General features: G+C 39.7%; 1 long non-coding RNA gene across 1 annotated transcript in view; it reads right to left on the reverse strand.

Annotated features, from left to right (window-relative positions):
- Positions 1–13,471, reverse strand: part of LOC125487050 — a 68,031-nt gene extending 54,560 nt beyond the window's left edge. Inside the window, exon 1 of the long non-coding RNA XR_007265627.1 lies at positions 13,395–13,471. This is a non-coding gene — a long non-coding RNA (uncharacterized LOC125487050). The remainder of the gene's footprint in view (positions 1–13,394) is intronic.
- Positions 13,472–27,331: the final 13,860 nt, after the last annotated feature.

Raw genomic sequence — 27,331 nt, forward strand, 5'->3', positions numbered from 1 at the left:
CACCTACGCGAGGTCTTCGCTGTCAATGTACACCCTACCATCTTCATCCACAGATGTCTTTTAGCAGATAACACCAAGAGGACACAAGACAAACTGATACACTGGCCACACTACAGTATGCCAAGAATATATCGGAAATGACAACGAGACTCCTTTGACCACTAGGAATCAGAATAGCACTCAAAACCACAGCTATACTACGACAAACACTTGTAAGGAGCAAAGACCTCATACTCATGACATGCAGAACCAACTAGTGTACAAAATGCCAGGAAAACACTGCCAAAAACATTGTATTGCCAGACAGGAAGGAAACTAGCCATCAGGATACACGAGCACCAGCTAACAGCAAAATGACACGACAAACTTTTTCTCATTTCACTACAAGCAAACAACGAAGTCTCTCAATTTAACTGGGATGACGTGACCATCATAGGTGAAGCCGAGCATAGACACGCACGGGAATTCCTAGAAGCCTGGTACTACACTCATAATGCAATCAATAAGCACGTGGAATTAGACCACATATAAAAACCCTTGCAAAATAGAGCCGGAAATGAAATAAAACTCCTCATCAGACAGGATTATATAAACAGTAAGCGGAGTAAAACTACATTGCTTCATTGGATGCCACCCTGTTGATGTTACATAGCATGGTGACGAAACATCTGAACCATAACCAGCCAGCTTGGCGACCAATTCAACAACCTCACCCACAACTATAGCTACAAATCTTCGCATGACATTTAAACAACTACAGTTGCAAAATAGCCAGACGTTGGAAACCATCGTCAACTGACTGAGTGGTACTGGTGAAAAACTTCACTTTCTCCATGAATGCCTCAGGAAACAGGTACTGCCCCGCAGCGTGAAATAGAAACATCCACTCAACAACCCACAGGCATACATACAACCGAACAAAATGGCCACAGAATGCTTTGGGAATTGTTCAATGATGCCCATAAGCTGCTCCACAAGTACAAGTGACAAATGTCGCGCCAAGAAACATTATCTCAAATGCTAGCAATCAACAATGGGCTCCAACCCTAGAACAGGCTATCACCACCAAATAATACAGGACTAAGAAGTGAGACAAATTACCGGAGAAGCTGACCAAACTGATTTGCCACAAAAACAAGGACAACAATAAGCCAGACTCATGGGTAAGAAAACTATCCAACAGACCACTTACAAAAACCTAGAAAGCTATCCTAACATGTAGACTAAACGATAGCCACAGAGATGCGAACAGAAAAGTCTTCATGGTCGCTTTGGAAGGTACACTAAAAAACAATGGACTCACAGTCGAAAATCAACAGGCCATCTGACAGACTATAATCACTGCATTGAAACAAAGGAATGATTGGGACACCCTAAACACGTCAGAGAGAAAAGCACTCGAATAACTAAGGAAAGAAAGGAGCATCATAATCCTACCAATAATCAAAGGCAGCATGACCACCATTTTATGGACAAACCAGATGACTTTGAGAAAGCATAGGCACTGCTTGCAGATGCAGACACTTACCTACAGATGGAGATAGACCCAACACTGCAGCCAGGGAATATGATCACCCAAACATTAGAGAGACTAAAGAATGCGGGACAAATAACCAAGACAGACGACATAAATATGGAACCAGATAGCTCGGATACACCCCGCTTGTATGGGTTCCCCAAAGATTTGAGTGGCGGGATTTGTGAGAGCGCGAGCCAGGGGGAAACCGGGAAGGTAAGGTTTTCCTTATACAAACTTACCTCGTGAGTCAGCGGCCTTCTTGATTTGAGCGGTGGGAGTGGTGACAGTGCAAGCCGGGAAGTGAACTATTATATTTGGTCATTGACTACACCTGAAACACTACACGTGTAGTGTCTCCCACCCATTCTCCTCCTTTAACCAAAAAAAAACTGTGTGGAGGGTCGGTAAGGTAAGGTACGGTTTTATTTTCTTTATTCTTTTGGCAATCTAGAGTAGAGGGAACTTTTCTTTCCTTTTTTTTGCTTTTTTTTCAGCGGAAAGCTGTCAGAGGGAGGAAAGTTTCAACAAATTTAATTAACTCATTATAATAAATAATATAAGTTAATAAAGTAATTAGCTCAGTAGCAACGTCTGGACTGGTGTTGTAGCTGTATGATGTGGGACTTGGCTGATCCCATTGCGAACTGCAGTCGCCACATCTGCAGCAAGTGTTGGTTGCTCGAGGAACTTCACCTCAGAGCTGATGATCTGGAATTGGAGGTTCAAACAATGCGGCACATCTGGGAGGGGGAAAAGTACCTGGATGCTTTGTTTCAGGAGGCAGTCACACCTGGTACATTAAGTAATTTAAATTTGGTCAGTAGTCAGGGACAGCAGGGTGTGACTGTAAGCGAGGCAGGTAGAGGGATCGTGCAGTCAGGAACAGAGGAGCCTCAGCTTGTCCAACAGGTGCGAGGTACTGGCTCCCTGAGCAGATGAGGAAAATGGCTGCAGGGAGGATGAGCCAACTGACCACTGCACCATGGTATGGGACGCCATTCAAAGGGGGTGGGAGCAAAAAGACAGGTGGTAATTGTAGGGGATTCTATAATTAGGGGGTAGATAGTCTCCTTTGTAAGCAGGATCGAGAGTCCGGCATGGTGTGTTGCCTGACCGGTGCCAGGGTAAGGGATATCTCTGACTGGCTTGAAAGGATATTGGAGAGGGTGGGGGAGGATCCAGTTGTTGTGGTCTATGCCAAAATAAAAACAACACAGGCAAGACTAGGAAAGAGGACCTGTGCAGAGATTATCAGGAGATAGGACACAAATTAAAGAACAGGCCCTCAAGGGTTATAATCTCCGGATTACTGTCCGAACCACGTGCTATTTGGCGTAGGGACATGAGAATAAAGGAAGTAAACACATGGTTAAAAGTGTGGTGCGGGAAAGTGGAGTTCCTTTTCATGGGTCACTGGCATCAGTATTGGAACAAGAGGGATCTGTACCGTTGGGATGGTCTCCACCTGATACGAGCTGGGACCAATGTTCTAGAGAGATGGGTAAATAGGCTGGCCAACAGGACTTTAAACTAGAAAGTTGGGGGCGGGTGGAAGGGAATGATGAAACTTGCCCCAGTGGGAAACAAAGCAGCAGGTTAACATCTGTAGTGGTGGATTCAACAACATGGGGAAAAAAATATGAAAGAAATGACAGGAAAGGAGAACTTAGGAGAAATTATTAAAGTCTCCAGCACACACACAAATAGGACAGAGTGTTTGGAAAGGGCTAGCAATCAAACACTGGAAAAATGAATGAAAATGAGAAGAGGGAAGGTTAATACAGGACTGAAGGTGTTCTATCTAAATGCATGCAGTATAAGGAATAAGGTAAATGAGCTTGTGGAGCAGATCAAAACTGGCTGGTATGACGTGGTACGCATCACGGAGACGTGGCTGCAAAGAGATCAGGGCTGGGAACTGAATATCCAAGGACATGCATCCTATTGAAAAGATAGGCAGGTGGGCCGAGGGGTGGTGTTACCTTATTAGGGAGAAATGAAATTAAATCAATAGGAAGAAATGAAGCAGGGTCAGATAGTGCATAATCTGTGTTGATAGAATTGAGGAACCGGAAAAGTTTTAAAAAAAAATACATAGTTGAAGTTATGTACAGGCCTCCAAACAGTAGTCAGGAGCTGGGGCGCAAGATACACCAGGAGATAGAAAAGGTGTGTAAAAAAGGCAAGTTCACAATGATCATGGGGGATTTCAATATGCAGGTGGACTGGGAAAATCAGGTTGGTAGTGGATTGTAAGAAAAGGAGTTTGTGGAATGTCTTCAAGATGGCTTTTTTTGGACTAGCTCGTAGTGGAACCCACAAGGAAAGAGGCAATACTGGATTTAGTGTTGTGCAATGAGGCAGACTTGATAAGAGAGCTTGAGGTAAAAGTACCCTTAGGAGGCCATGATGATAAGATGGTAGAATTTACTGTGCAATTTGAGAGGGAAAAGATAGAATCAGAGGTCATGGTAGTAAAGCTGAATAAAGGCAACTACAGAGCTATGAGGGAGGAGCTGGACAGAATTGACTGGAAGAGGAGCGGAGCAGGAAAGACAGTGGAACAGCAATGGCCGGAGTTTCTGGGAGTAATTCAGGAGATGCAGGAAAAATTCATCCCGAGGAAAAAGGAGTATGGTACAGGGAGGATGAGGCAAGCATGGCTGACTAAGGAAGTCAGAGATAGCATAAAAGCAAAAGAGAAAACATATGATATGGCAAAGGGCAGTGGGAAACCAGAGGACTGGGAAGCTTACAAAGATGAACAGAGGGCAACAAAAAAAGAAATAAGGAGGTAGAAGATTAAATATGAGGGTAAGTTAGCCAGTAATATAAATGAAGGCTGCAAGAGTTTCTTTAGATATATTAAGTCAAAAGAGAGTCAAAAGTGGACATTGGGCCACTGGAAAATGACAGTTGAGAGATAGGAGTGGGAAAAAGGAAATGTCTGAGGAAGTGAACAATTACTTCGCGCCAGTCTTCACGGTAGAAAACACGAGTAATCTCCCAAAAATTCAAGAGAGTCAGGGGGCAGGGCTGAGTATGGTGGCCATCAACAAGGAAAATGTGCTCGCAAAACTGATTTGCCTGAAGATGGATAAATGATGGACCAGATAATCTGCACCCCAGAGTTCTGAAGGAGATAGCTGAAGAGATAGTGAAAGCATTAGTGATGAACTTTCAGGAATCGCTAGAGTCAGGGAGGGTCCCAGAGAACTGGAAAATTGCTAAAGTGATATCCCTGTTTAAAAATATCAGCAAAGCAAAAGATGAAAATTACAGGCCAATTAGCCTAACCTCAGTCGTGGGTAAGATTTTGGAGTCCGTTGTAAAGTATGAGATTTCTGAATATTTGGAAGTGTATGGTAAAGTAGGGCAAATTCAGCATGGTTTCATCAATGGGAGGCCATGCCTGACAAATCTGCTAGAATCCTTTGAGGAAGTAACGACTAGGGTAGACCAAGGAGAGCCAATGGGTGCTATCTACCTGGACTTCAAGAAGGCCTTTGACAAGGTGCCTCACATGAGTAAGATAAGGGCCAATTGTGTTTGAGGCAAGGTGCTAGCATGGATAGAAGATTGGCTGTCTGGCAGAATGCAGAGAGTGGGGATAAAAAGGCCTTTCTCAGGATGGCAGCCGGTGACAAGTGATGTTCCACAAGGGTCAGTGTTGGGACCACAACTTTTCACTTTATACATTAATGATCTAGATGAAGGAACTGCAGACATTCTGGCTATGTTTCCAGATGATACGAAGATAGGTGGAGGCATAGGTAGTATCGAGGAGGTGGGCAAGCTGCAGAAGGATTAGGACAGGTTAGGAGAGTGAGCAAAGAAGTGGCAGATGGAGTAAAATATGGAAAAGTGTGAGGTCATGCACTTTGGCAAGAAGAATAAAAGCATGGACTATTTTCTAAATGGGAGAAAATTCAGAAGCCTGTAGTGCAAAGAGACTTGGGAGTTCCAGTCCAGGATTCTCTCAAGGTAAACTTGTAGTTTGAGTCAGTCATCAGGAAGCCAAATGCAATGTTGGCGTTTATTTTGAGAGGACTTGAATATAAAAACAAGGATGTTCTACTGAGGCTTTATAAGGCTCTGGTCAGGCCACATTTGGAATATTGTGTGCAGTTTTGGGTCCCATATCTCAGGAAGGATGCACTGGCCCTGGAGCGGGTTCAGAGGAGATTCATGAAAATAGTCCCAGGAATGGAAACCTTGGCATATGAGGGACGTTTGAGGACTCTGGGACTATACTCATTGTAGTTTAGAAGGATGAGGGGTCATCTAATTGAAACTTACAGAATACTGAATGGCCTGGACAGAGTGCATGTTGAGAAGATGCTTCCACTGACAGGAGAGACTAGGTCCGAGGGCACAGCCTTAGAATAACGGGAAGACTTTTTAGAACGGAGATAAGGAGAAACTTCTCAGCCAGATAGTAGTGAATCTATGGAATTCACTGCCACAGAAGGCTGTGGAGGCCAGGTCATTGAGTACATTTAAGACTGAGATAGATAGGTTCTTGATTATCAAGGGGATCAAGGGTTAACATACAACATAGAACATAAAACATAGAACAGTACAGCAGTACATGCCCTTCGGCCCACGATGTTGTGCCAACCTATTATCCTACTAAGATCAATCTACCCTACATACCCTACATTTTACTATCCTCCATGTGCCTATCCAAGAGTCGTGTAAAAGTTTCTAAATTATCTGACTCCACTACCACTGCTGGCAGCGCATTCCACACGCCCACCAGTCTCTGTATGAAGAACCTACCTCTGACATCTCCCCTATACCTACCTCCAATCACCTTAAAATTATGCCCCATCATAATAGTCATTTCCTCCCTGGGAAAAAGTCTCTGACTATCCACTCTATCTATGTCTCTCATCACATTGTAAGCCTCTATCAAGTCACCTCTCATTCTTCTTCACTCCAATGAAAAAAGCCCTAGCTCCCTCAACCTTTCCTCATAAGACCTGTTCCCCAGTCCAGGCAGCATCCTGATAAATCTCCTCTGTACCCTCTCTAAAGCTGCCACATCTTTCCTGTAATGAGGTGACCAGAACTGAACACAAGGGGAGGTTACGGGGAGAAAGCTGGAGAAAGGGGTTGAGGAACTTATCAACCATGATCGCATGGTGAAACAGACTCAATGGGCAGAATAGCATAATTCCTGCTCCTGTGTCTTATGGTCTTATGGTCTTACGCCAAGCAGACATCTGCCTCAGACCCATTGTCTCCCCCCTAAATAAAAGCTAGCCAAGGATCTACAACAAAGACTGATACACGTGGTTGATGAATCACACCACTCCATCCTCTCAACTCAGGAATTCCACAATAATCTCAAGAAAATAAAAATCAACAGCGACGAGATTATGGTATCCTTTGACATTAAATCGCTATTCACGTCCATTGACATCCCACTAGTCAAAGAAATACTGGCCACATTACTAGAGGAAACAGGAATGCCGACCAAGAGCTCCATCAGCAAGGCAAACATACTCAGACTACTGGGCCTATGCCCTGCCACACACTTCACCTTTAATGGTCAAATATACAAATAGATTAATGGCACACATATGGGGTCACCCGCCTCAGGACTTATTGCAGAGGAAGTCATGCAAAGATTGGAATGCATGATCCTCCATCGCATAAAGCCTAACCTGTGTATATGATACGTGGATGACTCATTTATCATCATTAAACACACTAAGATAGAAGAGAAACACCACTTCATCAACAATATATTCAACAGGATCAATTCACAAGAGAAGAAGAAAACATCAATCAACTTCCATTCCTACATGACAAGGTAGAACCAATGATGAACAGGGAATTCCAAACCACAGTATACAAAACGGCAACTCACACTGAGCAAATCTTCAATTTCCACACAATCACAACTGCATCCACAAGACCAGCTGTGCAAGGACACGATTCAAAAATGCCACAAACTAACGCACCAGATCTTTGCAAGAAGCAGAAAGAGCACATGCGCAAGTCCTTGCTATCAATGTATACCCCACCAACTTCATCCGCAGATGCCTAACAGATAGACAGCACCAATAGGACACAATATGAACTAATATTGTGGCAACACTACCATATGTCAAGAATATATCGGAACGGACAATATGACTCCTATGACCATTATGAATCAGGATAGCACATATACCTGCTGCCACGCTACGACAAACATTCACAAGGAGCAAAGACCCTATACCTACGAATTGCAGGAACAACATACAAGATACCGTGCAAGGACTGCCAAAAACATTACGTCAGCTAGACAGGAAGGAAAGTAGCCATCAGAATACACAAACAGCCACTAGCAGCAAAATGACATGACAAACATTGCCTCATTTCATTACACACAGGCAACAAAGGTCATCAATTTAACTGGGACAAAATGACCATCCTGGCACAAACCAAACATAAGCACGCATGGTAACTCCTTGAGGCCTGGTTCTCCAACCATAACGTAATCGTTAAACACATGGAATTAGACCCCACACACAAACCTTTGCACAAAAATAAAGAACTGGAAATGAATCAAAACACCTCATCAGACCGGATCATATAAATCCTAAGAAGAGTAGAACTACATTGCTTCATCAGAAGCCACTCTGATAATGTTGCCTAGCACGGTGACCAAATGATTGAACTGCAACCAGCCAGCTCAGCGAGCAAGTCAACAACCTCATCCCCAACCATAGCTACAAATCTTTCTAAGAACCTTTAACAAGTATGGGTGCAAGACGTTCAAAATAGCCCGCCAATGCAAAACCTTCATCAAACAACTGAGCAGTACCTGCGAACAACTTCACAGTCTCCACGAATGCCTCAGGAACAAGGCACTGCCCCGCAGCGTGAAATACAAACCTTCACTCAACATCTGATAGGCGTACAAAACAGCTGAAATAAATAGCTGCAGAATATTTTATCAGCATGCTACCGACCAGCAATGGACTGCAATCCTAGAACAGGCCATCAAAACTAAACAACACAGGACCAGAAATAAGAAGACAGATAAATTACAGGAGAAGTAAACTGATCAAACAGACCAAACTGATCTGCTACAAAGACAAGGACAACAACAAACCAGACTCATAGTTAAGAAACCTATCCAACAGACCACTTAAAAAAAACTGAAAAAGCTGCCCTAATAAGCGGACTAAACTTTTACCACAGAAATGCGAACAGAACAGACATAATGGCCGCGCTGGTAGCTACATTAAAAAAAAACAATGGACTCACGGATGAAACTCAAAAGGCCATTCAATAGACTATTATCACTGCATTGAACCAGGGGATGTTTGGAACACCTTAAAGAAATCATAGTGAAAAGCAGTCAAAGGATTCAAGAAAGACAGGAACATAATATTCCTACCAGCAGACAAAAGGGCGCATGACCATCATTATGAACAAACCAGACTACATTGAGAAAGCACAGACACTGCTTCCAGATAAATACACTTTTCAACAGGTAGAGAAAGACCCAACACCGCAGCTAGGAAATAGGATCACCCAAACATTGAGGAGGTGAAAGAATGCAGGACAAATAACCAAAACAGACTACATAAAATCAGACTCCAGAAGGCTTGAAGATCCCCTGCTTTTACGGACTCCTCAAAGTACACGAATCAGACATCCCACTACAACCCATTATCTCCCTATCCGGCACACTTCCATTCAAGCTTGTCAAGGACCTACAACAAAGACTGAAGCAGCTGGTCGATGGATCACGCCAATCCATCCACTGACCTCAGAAATTCCTAAATAATCTCAAGAACTTCAAAATCAACTGCGATGAAACTATGTTATCCTTTTACGTTACAACACTATTGACATTCGTTGACATCCCACTAGCCAAAGAAGCACTGGCCACATTACTAATGGAAGGCCGACTGACAGCTCCATCAGCAAGGATAACATACTAAGACTAATGGACCTATGCCTCACCACACACTTCACTTTTAATGGTCAAGTATAGAAACAGAATAATGGCATACCTATTGTGTCACCCATCTCAGGAGTTATTGCAGGCGCAGAGATGAAAAGATTGGAATGCATGACCCTCCTCCGCATACAGCCAAAACTGTGGATACGATACGTGGATCACGCATTTGTAATCATTAAATGCATTAAGTTACAAGAGACACACCACCTCATCAACAACATATTCACCGGGATCAATTTCACAACAGAAGAGTAAAGCAACAATCAACTTCCATTCTCAGATGCCAGTATAGAACAAATGATGAACGGGGAATTCCTGTTCAGAAATGCAAACCACACTGACTGAATCCTCAACTTCCATAGCAATCACCCCAATCTCCACAAACAAAACTATGTAAGGACACCATTCAAACAGGCCGCTACCTGCTGCTACACACCAGAACTTCGCATGAAGGACACAGAGTACCTATGCAAGCCCTTTGCAATCAATGTACACCCCACTAACTTGATCCACAGATGCCTTCTAGACAGACAACACCAAGAGTACACAACACGCCCTGATACACTGGCTGCACTCAAGTATGCAAAGAATAAATCGGAAATGACAACGAGACTCCTATGACATTACGAATCAGGATAGCACACAAACGCACAGCCACAGTATGACAAACACTCACAATAACTAGAGACCACATGCCCACAAAATGCAGGACCAATGTAGTGTACAAAATACCGTGCAAGGACTGCCAAAAACATTACAGAAAGGAAACAAGCCATCAGGATATACAAACACCAGTAGCAAAACAACATTACGAACTTTTGTTCATTTCAGTACACACACAGACAACGAAGGCCATCAATTTAACTGGGTCAATGTGACCAAGCTAGCTCAAGCACATGAATTCCTAAACACCTGGTTCTCCACAAATAATGCAATCAAAAAACATGTGGAATTGCAACCCATACACAAACCCTTGCAAACAAAGAACAGAAAATGTCTCAAAACACCGTATCATATAAGTACTAAGAGGAGTAGAACTGCATTGCTTTATCAGAAGCTGCACTGATGATGTTACCTAGCATGGTGACGAAATGTCTGAACTACAACCAGATAGCTCGGCGAGCAAGTCAACAACCTCACTCACAACTCGAGCTACACATTTTCGCAAGAGCCTTAAATCAACACTCCTCTCTGATCGCCAACTTCTGAAGTTTAAACTCTGTCTCTTTCTGCTTTTCTTTCTCTCTTTATTCTGCTAGTATCAACCTTCGTTTTCTTTGCCTTTGGTAAAGCTATGTTGTCTTTCTGCTTTTTCTTTGTTTTCAATCATCATTTGAACTGTTTCATTTCCTTTGCATGATCAAGCTTAATTTTCCATTGACTATTAGCCATTTCCAAAGTTTCTGATAATATTTCTGGCACTGGCAGGTGCCGCACGATTGCCACAACTATTTCCCCTTTCATCACTGACACAGGCATTTCCAGATTTAGCTCGTTCAAACATTCAGCAGAATTCACTTTGCTCACGCTCTCTAAAATTGTCGAAGTGACCTCTTCCGTGCCCAGAAAACTCTTAGTGACTCAAACCAACAGAATTCAACAGATATAAAACACTCTACCAATGACCATTGGGATGCCTTTTAGCCCAATAATCCTAAATCCAGCCTGGAATTAGAGATTTGATTCGAAGAAGTGCCCCAGACTTGTTAGGGACTAGATCAGCCCCCTTCCAAATATATTAATAATTTAGCCTAGCTACTATCTTTTAGCCAGGTACGGTGGAATGGAATGGCCTCTGGAAATCTAGCACATACATCCATTACAGTTGGCAAATAGTGATTCTTACTTTTGTTTTATGTACGGGTCCTATGCAATCAATTAAGACACTTGTGAAAGGTTCCTCAATTGCGGGAATGTGTATTATTGGGGGGGGGGTTTAATCTGGTGTAGATTTTCCATTTACCAGATGGTGGCAAAGTCGGTCACTTCAGCCAGAACTCATCTATTCCATGTGATCCTTTTTTGTTGTTGTTTTTTCTTCTTCTTTTTTGATTTGTCATTACTTTCTGCTCTTTACTCTTCTCAGCTTCAGGGACTTGGACCTCATTGGATCTGACCTCGTGGCCTCAGAACACCCAGCCTCCAACACAGCTGAATCGCTGCCTCACAGTCTACTCGTTTCTTGTTTTAAAGGTAAATGTCAGTTGCTGTGTCCCAAAATTAATTCGATTGCTCAAACTACTCGACATTAAAACAAATTAAAATTTATTCAAGCACTGCAGTTAAACTTAACAGAATAATAGATTTTTATTAGAAAACTACCAAACCTTTACTGTTCCAATATTCTAACATTCCATAAACACACCCTTGGAAAAATGCAAATTAAGCAAACAGAATTGGCAATGCAAGCAACCAACAGGGGAAACAAAACATCAGAGAAAATTCAGAGAGAAACTGTCGCAGCTGAGACAGATTCAATCCTGCAACAACTGCTGCTGAAAAAAATATCTAAAAATCAGTTTTTATTGAGACCTGGTCCACACATCCCAGCTGCTACTAATCTTACAGCTTCAAAAAGGAACTCAAAGCCTCACAAGCTCTTTGATTTGCTGGCTTTAAAACTAGGCAGATCAACCCCTGTGTGTTAAGACTTCTCTTTTTTTTAAAAAAAGACAACAGAACAAAATAAATTCCTATAGCCAAAACATTGTCGTAGTATCCTTAAATGCAAAACATACAACTGGAATTCCTCAATTCTAATCCTCTGGATAGTTTTGACCATAAGCTCTCAACATTGTTTTTAACATTTAATGCCACTGTCCTAATTTTGCCTGTGATTCTGGATAGTGCACAGTGGATTTGAATTGTTTTGCATCAAAGTTATACATAATGTGTTTGAAAAAAACTGTGATATACAATTTGACCTGGATCTGATTGTATCTCTGTCAGTATCCGTATCAAGTAAAATATTGGAGTAAACTTTTTAGCCATGGTACAGTGTAATGGAATGGCCTCTGGAAATTCAGCAGATACATTCATCATACATTCAGCCTCCAACCCAACCGATTCGCTGCCTTACGGACTCTCTTTTCTTAATTTAAGGGTAAATGTGCGTGCTGTGTCCCAGATCCAATTCAATTGTTCAATGTACTCGACATTAAACAAAATACAATTTAATCAAGCACTGGAGTTAAACTGAACAGAATAGATTTTTATTAGAAGACTACTAAACAGTAATTGTTCCAATATTCTAACATTCCCCATAAACACACCCTTGGAAAAATGCAAATTAAGAAAACAGAATTGTCTCAGAGGCAATGCAAGCAGCCAACAGTGGAAACAAAAAATCAGAGAAAATTCAGAGAGGAACTGTAACAGCTGAGACAGATGCAATCCTGCAACCTTTGCCGCTGAAAAAAAAATCTAGAACTCATTTTTCTTTGAGAGCTGGATCACACTCACCCCAGATGCTCCTAATCTTACAGATTCCAAAAGGAACTCAAAGTTTCGCAACCTCTTTGGTTTATTGGCTTTCAAAATGAACAGATTAGCGCATTTGTCTTAAGACTACTCTTTAAAAAAAGAGACAACAGAACAAAACAACCTCTTCTATCCACAACATCGTCGTAGTATCCCTAAATTCAAAGCTTACAAATGGAGTTCCTCAATTCCAATCCATGAATAGCCTTGACTGTAAGCCCTCAACATGGTTTTTAAGGTTTAATGCCACTCTCCTAATTTTCCCCGTGATTCTAGACAGTACACAATGGATTGAATTGTTTTGTCTTAAAGCTATACAGTTTTTTTTGTAAGAAATTAACTGTGATATATAATTTGACTTTGATTTGAATTTATCTCTGTCGGATTGCATGAATTAAAACATTGAAGTATGTTAAAGTTCTTTACTTGTTTCCTTTTGTTGTCATTTCTTTGCGCTCTTTTCGCTTCTTGGCTTCCCAGCTTCGGACCTCATTAGATCTGACCTCTCGACCTCAGAACACCCAGCCTCCAATTCCGCTGACTCACTTCCTCATGGCTCCGACCTTCCGGCCCCCTGCCTTGTGGCCCACAGACTCATTGCTTCAGAAATCCCATACTCCGAACTTGCATCCTTGGAACTGCCGGCCTCCAAACTCCCAGCCTCCACTCGGAGCCAATGAGGCCGTCTTCGGGCTGGCATTGTAGCTTCTCAGCCAAGCAAGAAGTCATGTGTGCCCGACATGGCAAGTAAGTAGTGACATATTCAATTTTTGCTGCATTGATTTGAATACGTGACACTAAAGCTAATTCTATTTATACTTCTACACGTCACGTACGGCATGCCTGGCAAAATTCCACCACATCCTTATGCAGTCCAGGCCATTTAAAACATGTTTTTTTTGTGTTTTAGCTTGAGTTTTCCTTACTCCTAAATGACCTCCTACTAGTCATTCGTCTGCTGCTGGCATCCTTTCTTGAACCCACTGGTAACAAAACTTGATGAAGTACTGCCAACTTCTGATCCACTTGAATATATGAGGATTTCCATTTCCTCATCAAGATGTAACATTCTGAGATACGATCAAACCTTTGTTTAGTGTATGTCTTTTAATGCAACTGCTTCAGTTTTCCATCTTTCTGCTGCAATTCAGTTAATTTCTGTGAAGTATAACACTCACTTGTTTTCTACTTGTTCTTGTTTACTTTTCTCGACCGTTTGATCAAACATAATCTCTGACAACTGAACTTCAACTTCTTTATCTTTATTCTTTGATTTCTCCTCCTGCTTCAGACTACGGATTTTTGACCTTGTTATCTCTGATTTAGGAAAAACCCCAGGATACACTTCTTGTAATACACCATTTGCCAGATTTTCCACTGCTTTTTTTTCCCCCACAGTAGGCATCTATACACCTGTATTGCAGTTATATAATGACCAAGGAAATATTGCATTCCTGGAATAGACAATTTATCTATTATTCCTACCACCTCTTATCCACGTTTGATTGTTATATAAGTATATAAGGACACTTCTTATCTCACCATGAATTCCATATTTTACGTCCTTTCCTGGCAATATTCCTCCTGAATAACATATCTCCTCATCTCTCACCATCAAAGATTGACACGGACTGGTATGTCTTAAAAATTAAGTTTCTTAACCTGTTCATCCGGGAATATACCTTATCCTTGCCAGTGAATTTCTTGAAGCTAACACTTTCTTTGTAACTGACCTGTGATGAAGTGATACATACTGGTGCAGCTTTTTAGCTTCCAATTTACTTTCATTTACTTTCATCAAAACTCACTGCTGTGTCCTCTTTTCTCACATCAGTCATTCCAGTGGTTTTTCTAAACCACCAACATGCGACTAGATGTGACCTACTTTATTGCAATGAAAATGCTTGAACTTCCCCACATAGGTTTCCTTTTCACCATCTCTTAAACTATCTATGTTGTCTTCGACGAGATACTGTTTTCCCTAACCACCTGAGGATTCCTCTTTTCCCCAAGTTCTGTCCCTCACAGATTGAAATTGGTCCAGGAAGCCAAACATTGATTTATGTACCAACTCGTAATCACCCTTCAGCTGGTATTAGCTCACATGCGCTTACGATGGCGTTTTTCACCTCATTATACTCCCCATATACCTTCTCTCATAGTGATATAAACAAGTCACTTGCCCTACCTACTAATTTTGTTTGGATCAACAATACCCACATGGTCACTGACCATTTCATTTGTTTAGCCCCTTTCTCAAATGAAATGAATGGGGCTTCTACATCCTTTTTGTCCGATTCAGGCAATGCTTGGAAATATTTAAATAGGTCCCCACCGGGCCTTTGGCTACAACAGCTTTGCTTGTTATCACTGTCCTCCTCACTAAGCCTCCCTGCTACATTTTCTTCTGCCCTCGAAAGTCGACCTCCCTCTCTAATCGCCAACTTCTGAAATTCAATCTCTTTCATTTTCGCCTTGTCATCTGGTAGGGCTTTCCATTCCTTTTATCTTTCCTCTGCTTTCAGTTGTAATTCAAACTGTTTAATTTGCATTTTCTCTTTCTTTTTATTCAGCCAGATGTATTCTTTCCTTTTCTATTTCTTCTGCCATGGCTACATTTTCTCCTTTTCTTTTTCATTGCCTCCCATTAAAGTTGTTTCGATTGATTTCAAGTTTAACCATTTGTGATGCCCTGGCTATGGTAATGCTGCATAACTGCACAATTATTTCCTTTTTTTTCTTTTACAGGCAAACAACTCGAACCAAATTTGTTTCTGCAGCTTCCAAAAGCTTTGCCTTATTCACTTATTTTAAAAAAATTTCCCGACGTGACCTCTTCCACCCCAGGAAACTCAGTGAGTGAACGAGTCATTACTACGACAGCCCTGTTTGAACTACCCGAATTCAAAAGCCAAATAGAAGACACAAACACTCGTTACCTTTGACTCCAATAATCCTAAACCAACCTGGAATTGGAGACTTTGATCCCCTAATTTGTGTCGACAAGGCTAAAGCTGCTAAATTGTTCTTACTTTAAAGGTATTGTAAGGTGTTGTGTTTCCATGCAATTTGAATGGTCAAGCTACAGGATTTAATGCAAAACACACTTTATTCATCCACCAAAGTTAAAATACACCAAAATAAATAAGAAATTGGAATAACTTGATTTTATTGTAAATCGTAACACAATAATGGATACAGTAACTGTTACTAATTAACTCTTCCAATTTAGGAAAATTCCATAAATAGACCCTTCTCAAAAGGCAAGTTTAGAAAACAGATTATCTCGCGTACAACTCCAGCAGCAGAAAGAGAATCCCAGATTTTGTCTGTAACTAAGAGAGCAAGAAAATAGCTTCCACTTCTTCAAGTCTCCAACAGAAAATATCCTAGTTCTGTTGGAACAAGAACACATCCATCCAGCCTCTCTCTATTCATCCAACCCTTTAAAAAATACGCAACCCTCACAAGCTGTTTACTCTAATGACTGATAGACTTCTCTGTACCTCAGCCTTAAAATATCTCTTCAAAAAAACAAGGAAAAAAATACCCCTTCTGAAGGCACAATTTCATCACATACTGGTGTAGGCAATTTGAACTTCACGTCTTCTCTACACCTTAACAAGTTCATGGCTAAGATACCTGTCTTGCATTGCAGCCTTTGCATTTCCGCTTCAGAGCAGACTTTCCAATCTACATCTGGGTCATTCGCAAATTTTACTCCAAAAATTTCGGGCCTTTAAACCTGAATATTTCACTCAACTGCAATATGTTTATGCCCTGCAGATTCAGTTTGTCCCTGATAAACTTTCAACACTATATTTAGTCTTTCTGCCTAAATCTGCCTTGCAAATATTCAAAGTCACTGTGTTCACGAAACTTTGCAAAAGTTACTTTCAACTCTCATGACCAGTACACAGAAAATATAAAATACCTCAGCACATTACTGAGTAAATAACAAAACACATAAAAAGTAATATAACAATTATTTCAAGGAATACATTTGTTGTCAGACTATAATACTGTCCACCAGGATTCTTTGACTTGTCAGCTGGCAACACCAAGACTTCAATTAGTAACACTACTCTCATGATTGCATCTTTTTTCAGGGATTTTTTTTCAATCCATTTCCAGACATAAAATTAGTTCTGGGATGGTGTGTGCACGCTAAAATTTACGAATTATGCAAAACATTTGTTCCATTAATCTAATACCTGAGTCTTTTATGTTAGTAATTCCACGGGCACTTATTTTTTTTTATTTTGGTAATGGTCACTGTGTTTCTTTTTTTAACTTGTCCCTTCTTTTGTATATTTTTCCAATATCATTGGAAGCGCTTCACTTTGGTTTATCCATGGAGCTAACCATCTGTCTAGAGGTAATTACATTCTTTTTGTTGAGGTTTCGAAAATTATTTGCACTTCTTTTTCAGAAAAGGGTGCTACCCAGACTTCGGATCCACGCATTTTGCACACTGATGACTACTTTCTTTCACTTTGATACCAATTTTACTTTTTCTCTTTTTTTTATTGTTAAGCACGCCTCTGCAAGTATTGATGTTCTTTCTTGTTGGATGATATCTACATTGTTTACTCTGAAATATCTGTGTAAATATCTGTGAATATTCATTGACGCAGTCCTTAAACCAATTTTCCAACGTAGTATAGATGAGTTTGTCGCCATACCCCTGAAACTGTCCTTAGGTGTGTTAAATATTAGCTGGAATCCAGACCTCTTAGTAATGTTGAATATAAAAGTCAATAATGCTATGATCCTTTCTTACTTGGAACATGTTCACTATTAGATCAAGTCACCCTATGCCATTGCATATTAGCACATTAAGTGTGTTCTATGTTCGTCTGCAGAACGTTTCTAGCAAAGGTGCTATCCAGATAACAATCTATGAACTCTTCATATATGCTGTCGTAGACCATTTCATTCTGCAACCCTTCATGTACATCTAAATCCATAAGGGCATTGCCTTACATTTCCGACAAGATTCAGCTATTTCTGTCTTAATATTCAGTCACACTGTGCAGTCTGTTTTAGTGGTACCGTAGAGCAGAAGTCTACACCTCTTCTTGCTTCTCTAATTTCAACCCTCTACTCAAAACTTTATTATGTTATAGTTTATTTAACTTTGATCAATCATCTAAATTATTCTATAACAATAGTTAGCAGAAGTATCCATCCAGCTTTTCTTAGCTCCTGTTGCTGTTTACATATTAGGAACTCTTCAATATTCAAGTCAAATTCTCTATTTTTCTGCACACATATCACTATAATTGTAATGTAATCATTTTTTTGTTTTTTTTTCCTCTATCAGTTGATTCACTTTCAGTTCAATATTCAGGATCATTTAGATATAGACTCATATCTTTCTTGCACAATTCTTTGAACTAACACCATGCTAAATTTATGTATTTTTCATTAATCTAACAAAATTCTTCAGTCGCTGTGGACCATATGTTGCAGAGCAATTGTGATCAATCTAAGTCTGGCAAGGCATATTCTCAAATTCACACACAAATAAAAAATTGCACACGTGATGATCATTGCTGCAACTCACAGAGGAGTCAGGCCTGCCAGGAAAACCACCAAGTATAACTAAAGTTGTTGTTTCAAGCTGGCAGAAATACAACACAGGACTGTATATATGTGGAAGCTAATTCAGACAGCCAGAATTAAGCGATGCATAATCAAATAATAATAATTAAACATGGCACCTTAGCACCTTCATTTGTCAATGATGTCAGATAATTAACTGTTTAACAAGAAGTAGCAGCTCAACCACTATTTCTGACTCAATGGTATGGAAATCCAATCCATCAGTACAATTACAAGTGTGAATCATTTGCATTATAGAAACCAAACACAGACCGGGTGATCACTTTGCAGAACACCTCTTGTCTGTGTGCAAGGATGACCCCGACCTTCCCATAGCTGGTCATTTTAATTCAGCATCCTGCTTACTTGCCCAAGTGTCAGTCCTAGGCATGTTGCAGTGTTCCAGTGAATCAAAGCACAAACTGGAGGAACAACACATCATCTTCAGTCTAGACAATTAACAGCCTCTGAACTTAATATTGAGTTCAACACCTTCAAACTCAATAGCTATTTCTTCCCTTTCTTTTAGCCTGTCCTCTTTCCCTTCCCCATTCCAATGGGACTATCTGTCTTTTAAGGTCTGACTTCCCCATTCTCACATTCCGATCAAAATCTGAAATATCAAAATATTTTCTCCACCAATACTCTATATTCACCGCACCCACAAACTCACTACCTCCACACCCCAAAACTATTCCATAAATGCTGTCCCCTCCACACTTCACTTCAGCTGTGATGAAGAGTCACCTAGACCCGAAACGTTAGCTTGCTCTCTCCATGGATGTTGTGATCACCAGCATTTGTTGATTTCAGTGTGAATCATTTACACCATATTCAGCAAGAAAGTCTCACGGGTTATTCAATATTTTCTCTGAATGAGATTCCAATATCAGAGGTAACAACATTAATCAAATTCTATTTAATGCAAATGCTGTCATGTACCATTTTCACAATCATTGATGCACTTATGTAAATCCTTAGGGCCTCCTGACAAAATAACTGAGTGACTGTGTTCTGGAGTTACTCATGCTACAAGTCATCCTTGCAAGTATAGCAACAACATTTGAAGCTGCACCGGAAATTTTTAAATTGTAAAGTCATGATCTGCATCCAAAATGATATCGTTTGTCTCAGTACAAGTCACACACAATTAACTGTCATTCAATCAGTCTAATCAATTACATGAACAAAGCATAAAGGAAATATCCAGGACATCAAATGAGACTAAATAATTTATTTATCTACAGCTGTGGATGAATAGAAAGGTGGCTGCTAGCGGGGCGAGTTTCCAAGTATAAAAGTATACCAGCACTCAAGAACCTCTAGCATTTTTCCCCCTGCTTAATCAGCCTCTATTCTGTTGAATGCTACAAGCGATTGCAAACAGCAATGGCATCCACAAACACCTGCTCTACAATGTTCTTTGCACAGTGACACCAAAATTGTTGATATCTGCAATAAAAGGATATCTGCAATAAAATGAAATCTGTAGCTTAGAGTCCATGATGTTGTGGACAATAGTCAATTAACGGTTTTTTTTAACCTGCTGACTGTAATACTTTGAATCAAGCAGTCTGGTAGTGTTTGAAATGAACAGAGATGAACAAAATTATCTCATGTGAATCATGGAGTCCACCAGAGCTTCATGAGGGGCATTCACCATTTGGATGACTATTATTTGGATGTGCTGTCTGGAATATGGATTTACCCTCATGCCTTGGCTGCTAACTCTTATGCAAGACCTGCACCTGACAACTTTTAGTTCAAAAATGCGAATGACAGTGGAGGCAGTTCACCATCTCTGAATGGATGACAGCAACATGCCCTCAAGGAAACTCATGGAAGGAATCAATAACAGGGTGAGAAATCAACACATAAAACTAATAAATTATTGATTATACAAGATGTTGGCAATTTCATAGCTTGATTTTTGATTCAGCTGCTATATCAATATACCAAAAATGGACAATATGATATTAATTTGTAAGATGAGGGTGACTGGACATGGCAGCAAGTTAGCTTTAGATTTGGGCAGCAATTCTCACCACCAAATGTAAAGTCTAGGGGAATCTGAGGGATTCTATACCATTTGGATTCACATCTAGCACAAAGAACGGCATTTTCTCTTTGTTTATATTTTGCAGAATCGTTTCATGTCTCAGGCCGAAAATGCAGGACATACTCGGGGCAATATAAAACCCTAGTTAGGCTGTGTTAGGAGTATTGTGTGCAGTTTTGGTCATGACATTACCAGAAGGATATGGAAGCTTTCGAGACAGTACAGAAAAGTTTCACCAGGATGTTGCCTGGTCCAGGGCATTGACTTTGAGGAATGGTTAAAAAAGGCTAGGATTGTTTTCACTTGAAAGACAGTGGCTGAGAGGAGACCTGGTAGAGGTCTACAAAATTATGAGTGGCATAGAGAGGGTTGATAGTCAAAGGCTTTTTCCTAGGATTGAAGTTTAACTTACAAGGGGGCACAGGTTCAAGGTCAGAAAGGGAAAGTTTAAGGGAGATGTGTGAGGGAAGTTTTTCACGCAGAGTGGTAGCAGTCTGGAATGCACTACCAGAAGAGGTGGTGGAATTGGCCGCATTGAAGACATTTAAGAGGTACCCAGATGGGTACAGGAGTAGGGAGGGAATAGAGGGATACAAATCAAAAAATGGCAGTTTTTTTTTAGATTAATTAGGGCATGATGGTTGGTACAGGCTTGGAGGGCCAAAGGGCCTGTTCGTGTGCTGTATTTTTTTTTTCATTTGTTCATCAGTTTTGATTATTCAACAATTACTTTCCTATATCATATTGTCAGAAGTATTAGTGTTTTCTGATCTCAGAATAATGCCCAGCACCATTAGCTATTCAGCCCGTCCTGAAAAATACATGTGTCTGTAACAAAACCTGAACACCATTTTGATGTAGGCAGAGAAGAGTATAGTCACATTCAAATGCCACTGTCATACAATTGACACATTGGAAAAGAAAACTCAACCATCCGCCGTTTATATTCAATGACATTTCCATTGCTGAACGATAACAATGACCACATCTACAAACTTCACCCTGATCCAAGTATCATCTCATAGGTTTAACATAGACCAGAAAAGTGATTTTGATCAATTGTATAATCATATTCCGCAGCTAGCAAAGGAGACCAAACACAGGCAATTCAGTGGAGCGGTTCTAACCTAGTGACTTTGCTAAACCTGGCCAAGATTAACAGCATATAATTTAGGAGCGCAATGGGATTCTTTCCCACTGTTCTTCATGTACTTTGTTTCAAAAATGCCTAAAAATCTCGACTTCATATTGAGGAATTACCCTGCACATGATTGGTATACAGTTAAACATTTTAAACATTTACTCCTTTCACGCAAGTGATCCATCGTAGTGTGTATTAAATATATAAATTACACTGCAGAAAATTACTCAGATTCCTTCGAAGCCGTCTTCAAAATATGCGCACCCAACACATGGCTCAGAAGTGAAGGGCAACAATTACACGAGTGGATCACCACACACAAATTTAACAGCACACCAGACGTCAACTTGACTAAAATCTACATCAACGTTTCTTCACTATCATTGTGCCTATTTCAGTGAAATGCCCCCATCCAGGCGGCGTCTTTGGACTGTTGTCGCTTAATAAAGTAAGTGACTACAGTCTTATGAAGGTCAACACGTGATGCACAATAAATTTTGTTCAACAGGGCGACGCCCACATCACATTATTTAATTTGATAAACATAACTACTTACTGCTTTCTGCGATAAGTCTCTCCAAATCTATGAGGAAAAATGCAATAAGAGTAAGTTCATTGTGGTTTCATGCATCTTAATTGCATCTTATGTGTTATTGGAAAATGAAATGAGCGTTTTTGTTTGGAAATAAATTGTATCACAATTAGTGTTATATCAGTGCATATTACCGTAAATATCGCACAACAGTAATAAGAGGTCTGTTATTCAGAAGCTCTGGTTGGACTTTTATGGTCGCTGTACTGTGTGCTATATTACATTTTATCTTCCAAGAAGCATCATAAAAAGTAATCACAAAAAATATAAAAATTATTTATCAGGATTTTAAGTGAGACAGAAACATCTTTCTTTGTTGACTAATTGTACAGAGAGAACATGTATGAGAAAGATACAACTAGATCTTCATGGGTGGTGGATGTAATTAAGAACTTGGATTGTAAGAATTTGAGTAATGGTATTGGAATTTCTGATAATGAAGAGAAACCAGGAAGATGGGGAACATCGTTACGTGTATTAATTCATGAGACAGAAGGGGAGATGTAATATTGAGGTGATATTGGCACCTTTTAGAGCATAAAAGAACTATCCAAAAGTGAAAACTTGTGCGTTCCCATGCCTGCTTACAACACCAAGAGAATTTGTTTCACTAGTATGGATGTACGGAGTTTATATAAAATGGTTTGTAAGCTTGGTACCAAAAAAATGCAAATAGAAAATGGTAATAAGACTCCTAACAAAGAGTTAGAAGATGATCAAGCCAGAATATAAATCAATATGATATTAGATGGCAGATTTAGAGGTTTAGTCTATACAGATGAAAGCAAATAAAGAATAGAGTAAAACAAAAAGAATAAAGAATAGTTATAGCACAAGCTACCAGATGAAAAATTAGTATCAAATGATAGCAGGCGACAAAACATGTTCAAGTTGTCCAAACAAGTTATTTAATCAATGACAAAAAAATTACCTGAAAATATTGAAATGGACAAAAAATACTCTCTAGTTTCTCCCAGCCACCCGAAATACGAAAGATGGAGAAACAAAGGTATTGCAGAAAAGATCCATTTTTTTCATCATTGTGTTTCATGCATCAATTAAAATACGGATAGAATAAAAGGAAAGTGTGTCCAAGTTTTTGACTATATGTTCAGGAGACCTACTTCGACCAATGAGTTCACACATAAGCTTCAAAGACTACATTGTTCAATCTGATTTTGAGGAATAGTTGTACCAATTGGAACACATTCTGGGGAAGATTTGGGTGAGTGTGATCATCACATCATATGTTTCAGCCCAATAATCGAATCGATCATCTTGCAAAATAAACAAAGGAATTAGAACTGAGGAACAAGAGTGGTTATTCCATGATCGAGTATGCAGTTATGCCAAAAAGCAAACAAAAGAAGGTAAATTTTAAAATAAGGCCTTGAACGGAACTAATGAGCGCGGATGCAAGATAGTGGGGTTGAAGCTTTAAGCATATCTACCTCTCCACGGATGTTGCCTGATCTGCTGTCAATTTTTATGATTTTATTTCAGTTATTAAGAATTGAATACATCAATCAATTAATTCATCTACGATTTTTATTTTCAAATGTGAGTAAAATAATTGGGGAAGAAAAAATCCAGGACAATGGCATAGAGTTGGCTGGTTGGCTAGTTTACAAAACCAAGTGATGTTATCAGCATCGGTTCAATTCTCGTCCCCACTGGGTTCACCATGAAGATATTGCTTTGTTGATCTTGCCTCCACCTGAAATTTGGTGAACCTTGGGTTAAATTCACCGACAATCATTTTTTTTTCAAACGAAAGAGCAGCAGTACGTTCCCCTGGGACAATGGCGACTTTGACTTTTAATTTGAAGCACGTTAAAATACATTATACATGAGAGAAAGGCAGATAGTAAGATTGATATCAAAGTAACTATTCCACTTTTTTTTGCCAGCGTTCTGAAAATAACAATAAGTTTCAGTCTACGTCATTTGAAACATATGATGGACTATAACCGGGGCTAAAACAGAAGTTGTTGGAAAACCTCAGCAGGTCTGGCAGCCTCTGTAAAGAAAAATAAGAAGTAACTTGTCAAGTCCAGTGACCCTTCATCAGAAATGGGTCTTGTCTGTTGCGGATTTGGACATGTGTAATACACATGCATGTTTTACTAACCTAAATAGTTTACACACTCCAAATAATCGGTTGATAGCTAACAAAGCCCCACGTTTAAGCATGATAATGGATCAGGAAAAAATAGATAAAACAAAAGTGAAATAATCCACAAGCGCTGACAGTCATATTTAAAAGGCCACTAACAATTCCATATTTTATTAGTAAAACTTCACAAATAAATAACATAAACAATTTTCTTCATACCTGTATTTCTTTCTTGCAGTGATGCTATTGATTATGAAAAAATGCAATGTTCAGTTAATAATATTGTAATAAGACAAGATGTAAGTTAAATTTTTGTAGCGATCATATTTTGTTGCACAAAATACAGTATTCAAATATATGTGCCAAGGACATTCACTTTGGCTTAAGAATGATAGATTAACTTACAGAAGTTCTCACACTTGCGATTTGTCTTGATTACAAATGTCCCAGTCTTACATTGCATATGTCCAAAGTGAGGACTAGCTGCACTCTTTATGTCATTTCATAACTTTCAGACAGACAGAAAGAGTGGGTATACTCCTTTAGTCCACTTAACGAAGCTTCCAATCTTACAACAAATATTTCTGGGAATTTTGTATAGTTTTGGGCACTCTATGCATTTCCTCTGTACCAAACTTGTGTAACTTCTTTTTCCTTCATGCTAATTTCACTTGATAAATTTCTGTTCAATCGATTTGTAAAAGTATTGCCTTCAGCAGGATAATAACAGGGTGTCAATAGTCCTACGTTTCCGCTGAATTTGTGTTTAGAGACACATACGCAGTAAAGTAAAAGTATCACTATTTCCCTACTGACTGGGTAATGTCAGTGTTAATGTGAATATAAGTTACAGAAGTAAATAAAATTTGTTGCCAAGTTCTGCAATATTGCACTTGGAGTTGATATATTTCCACTAATGTAAACAGTCACAGTCATGTTACTCTAATACAGCAACTTCCTGTAAAAGCCTTTGGCGAGAGACAGCACAGCAATTTTGACACCTTTTGTGGTACTCAGGAAGAAAAAAATAAATGATCATCACAGGCATGCCCAATATTTAAACTATTCAATTGCAAACATTTTATAAGTCAGCATAAATTAGAGAGAAGAATTGCAATCCTACTGCAACTAATGTATGTTTAGGACACAGGTCTTTTGTACATGAATGAAGTCATTACTCAGGTAGAGCATTTGACCTAATGAAGTCTTGCAATCATTTAACTTTGGTGAGTTCCGACATAATTAATATTACAATGTGCAATACGCAGACACAGCTACACGTGGACAAGATGACATAGAATACTTTGTAAAATGATTTGTGCTTTTGCAGTAGTTTTTTTGCACACTCTGTGTGCTTATTAATATTCTAGCTGAACATTCAAAAATTCTCATCAAAATGCCATCATGGAATGCACTTCTTTACTTTGATCAGTCATATTAAAGGGACTCCAATGAGAATGAAGAAATGTGTTGTTTCTAACGTCACGATTCTTTAAGAACATTAATAAAATGACTCTACTGACTGCCTGGCCATCCCCTGAAGACAAGAATACGTGAATACAGAAGTTTCTTAGGTACCCTTGCTTCAAGCATATGAGCGCCTTCTCTTGCCATGTGGGAGCAGGGTGGCTGGGGAGTATATTTTATAGTTTTACATGTGGAGGCGATGGGCTAGTGGTATTATCGTTGGACTGATAATCTGGAGGACCAGATAATGTTCCGGGGACCTGGGTTTGAATCCCACCACGGCAGATGGTGAAATTTGATTTCAAGAAAACATCTGACATTAAGAATGTCATGAGACCATGAACCCATTGCCAATTGTCAAGAAAAACCCATCTGTTTCACTAATGTCCTTTAGCAAAGGCAACTGCAGTTCTTACCTGGCCAAGCCTATGTGTGACTCCAGACCCACAGCAATGTGGTGGACTCTGAACCACCTTCTGGACAATTAGAGATGGGCAATAATGCTGTCTGCGTCCTATTAATGAATGTGTTTCAATTACATTCTTTGGCAATGAACTTGGAGTATCCGATGCAGACTCTGCTTGTTCAATGTCTCTTAATTATGTAAGAGCATTAACATCACTACTTCCCGGTAAAAATACGATATAACACTTGCATTTATGATTATGTTTGTCAAATAACCCTTTGCTTAGTGTTTCAAAATTGTGACTACCTGGAAGGTGATTAATTCCATATAATAAATAGCCAATTATTTCTTCAGAAAAATGAGCTCCTAAATTATGAAGAGTGGGCATATGATGGGAAAAAAAACTTCTCTCCACTGATAATTGAATTTAATCATTTGCTAGTGTGTGGTAGTTGAGGTTGGATAACTGGGGGAATGGGAGATAGATGGAGGAACATCAATAAATTATGTATGATGCGAGATTGATTTTCACAAATGCTTTGTGAAATGAATTGAAAGTATGCAGAAGATCTGAAGCTCTGGTGATGGCACATTGGCTCAGTGGTTAGCACTGCTGCCTCACAGCACCAGGATTCCACCCTCAGGTGACTGTCTGTGTGGAGTTTGCACATTCTCCCTGTGTCTGCGTGGGTTTACTCCAGGTTCTCCGGTTTCCTCCCACAGTCCAAAGATGTGCAGGTTAGATGGATTGGCCATGCTGTAGTGTTCATGGATGTGTAGATTAGGTGGGTTATGGGGGATGTGTCTGTGTGGGATGCTCTGAGGGTTGGTGTGGACTTGTTGGGCCAAAGGTCCTGTTTCCACACTGTAGGGATTCTATGAAAGAACAGCCAAAGGAATCATATGAATACTTTAGCTCAATAAATTACATTCAGAAATGAACAATTTAAATGAAACGAAATAAATAACCTTTGG

The sequence above is a fragment of the Rhincodon typus genome, chromosome 35, assembly GCF_021869965.1.
Source record: "Rhincodon typus isolate 14 chromosome 35, sRhiTyp1.1, whole genome shotgun sequence".
Classification (NCBI taxonomy): Eukaryota; Metazoa; Chordata; class Chondrichthyes; order Orectolobiformes; family Rhincodontidae; genus Rhincodon; species Rhincodon typus.